This window comes from Pseudorca crassidens, chromosome 2, assembly GCF_039906515.1.
Source record: "Pseudorca crassidens isolate mPseCra1 chromosome 2, mPseCra1.hap1, whole genome shotgun sequence".
NCBI lineage: Eukaryota > Metazoa > Chordata > Mammalia > Artiodactyla > Delphinidae > Pseudorca > Pseudorca crassidens.
This window is the reverse complement of record NC_090297.1, coordinates 141161685-141164042: the sequence shown is the minus strand read 5'-3', so window position 1 is coordinate 141164042 and position 2358 is coordinate 141161685. Positions and strand designations below refer to the sequence as shown.

At 37.4% G+C, this 2358-nt stretch overlaps 1 pseudogene; it reads right to left on the bottom strand.

Moving 5' to 3' along the window:
- Positions 1 to 267: 267 nt before the first annotated feature.
- LOC137209391 (centrosomal protein 20 pseudogene) lies at positions 268 to 597 on the bottom strand (annotated as a pseudogene).
- Between the last annotated feature and the right edge of the window lie 1761 nt (positions 598 to 2358).

The following is a 2358-nucleotide window of genomic DNA, read 5'->3' as shown; positions in this document are numbered from 1 at the left end:
GCATTTTACAGGCGTTATCTCATTTATTCTACACAAGAATTCTATGAGGTGGGTACTATTTTTTTTTTTTTTTTTTTTTTGCCACACCAGGAGGCTTGCAGGGATCTTAGTTCCCCAACCAGGGATGGAAGCAATGACCCCTGCAGTGGAAGCACGGAGTTCTAACAACTGGACCGCCAGGGAATTCCCGAGGTGTGTACTACTGTGGTCCCAATTTTAATACATGAAGAAACTAAAGCATAGAGAATTTAAGTAAGTTGTCCAAGGTCACAGAGGTAGTAAAAGGTAGAGCTGGGATTTGAACCCTAGTTCAAATGATTTTAGTTCACGGATGAGAAATTGTCCAATGGAACTATGGGTTGACCAGATTCTGCTGTGAGGACACATGCTGTATACTTATATTTGTTGAATTCCAAATACTCCAGAATTAATTCATTAATTAGAAGGTTTTCATGAGGCAATGATGGTCGGGGTTCACTTTCACCATCAAGGGCATTGAAAACTTCAGTTTGAATCCTTGCTTTTAAATGCCCTAATACTCCTCTTTTTTTCCAAGGTGTCTTTTACAACGGCCTTCAGCTCAGCGACAGTCGCCATTTGCAACGACCGCCAGGGGCGCCTACAATCCATTTTTTCTTGATGACATTTGGTTTTGCTTCCAACAGAACTGTTTCACTAAATGCTGTGTGGGACAGCGGTATCACGTGGGATCTGATAACAAAATCAGTTATCAGATTTGAGCTTTGAGATAACACTAATGGGAAAATGATTTGGGGAAAATACTAGTTCCATCCCTAGTTACTTATGGGATTGTTTTGTAAAACCAAAAAAAAAAAAACAAAGAAAAGCCAACAAAACAAATGCATTAATACATGTAAAATAGTTCTTAAGACACTATACAATTATCTACTAAGCTAAATTTTATTAATATCTTTTTTTTTAAGAGAAAATTTTGAGTCAGAATAATTAATGTGTGGTGCAAAAGTACTTTGTAAGCTCCGAATTAACAGAGATCTACAAGAATGACCAATACACAGAACTTTCCCATGGGGTCAAACACAGGACATAATGTAGGTAATTTATGGTGTCACAGCCAGGTAAGATAAGAAAATAAAGGGTCAATCGTCCTTCTTTTTAGAGAGAAATTTTTCTTGAAGGATGAAAGGCTCACTAGTCTGAATCAGTGCAAGAACTCATAGATCAGAGGTGGTTAACAATATGCTCAGAGTGCAATAAAATGGCATAATGCTGTTGGTCATTCATTGATTTGTTGAATATTGATTGAACAATCACTCTGCCTGGATTGTATAAAACATCAAGTTAGAATGTGGGAGATAAAAAGAGATAGATGACTTAGATTGGTCCTAGCCCTTGTAGATAGAAGACAGGTATAAAAAAATACTTCCATGCCAAAGCTGTCTATGAATGGCATCATACTGGAGGAAAAGACACTGAATGTTTTGCAGCATTAAGATAGGAAACCCCTGGTGGATTGGGAGAAAAAAATTTTTCTCTTAAAGAGAGGCCAAATAAGCTAAAAGCCAACTGTGGATACCTGACCATTGGTTGCAGGCCTGATACCCTTTCAATCTCTTTTTCCAGGACTTTCCTGCACCTACATTTATTATTGCTTCTGGAGTTCATAAGATGTTAAATAGCCCTGTATATTAATTTCCCAATTTTTCCTAAGTTACCTAAAGCCAGTATTATTTACAGCCAAAGTATTCTAACTGTGGTAGGGAGAAACAGGTCATAGGAAGACAAGTCAGGAGGTTATTGCAGTATTCCAAGTGAAAGATGATGACACCCTAAACAAGCTTAAAGACATTGGGAAGGAGAAGAGGATAGTTACTGATATCCAAGGCAGAATCAATAACTCTTACTAATCTATTTGATAGGACAATGTGGCAAAGATAATTGCTATATGTTCACAAAACTGTTACATTCTCCTGGGCACACTGCTAGACCATGATACTCCCAAGTATCGAGGTGATGTCATATGACAAATTCTCACCAATGGAATATAAGTAAAACTTATGTGTCAGTCCCAGTCCAAGGCAATTAAGAGCAGATATACTTCTCCACTCTCATTCCTGTCCATACAATTAGAAGAAAGGACTCTAAGATGACAGTGTTTCGAGATAGATGAAGCTTGACTCCTTGAATCACAAATTTGTGGTTTGTTACTTTTATTGTGAAATCGTTCAGTAGGGTTTGTTTTCTAAGGAATCCAAGGTACCCCTAGTTTTTGAAATGTGGCAATTTTTTTCTTGTTTTTCTATTCTGGAACCAGTTTTTACTACTTTTCAGCTAAGGTATTGCCACACCATCTGTATTCCATAACTATGCAATCACAAA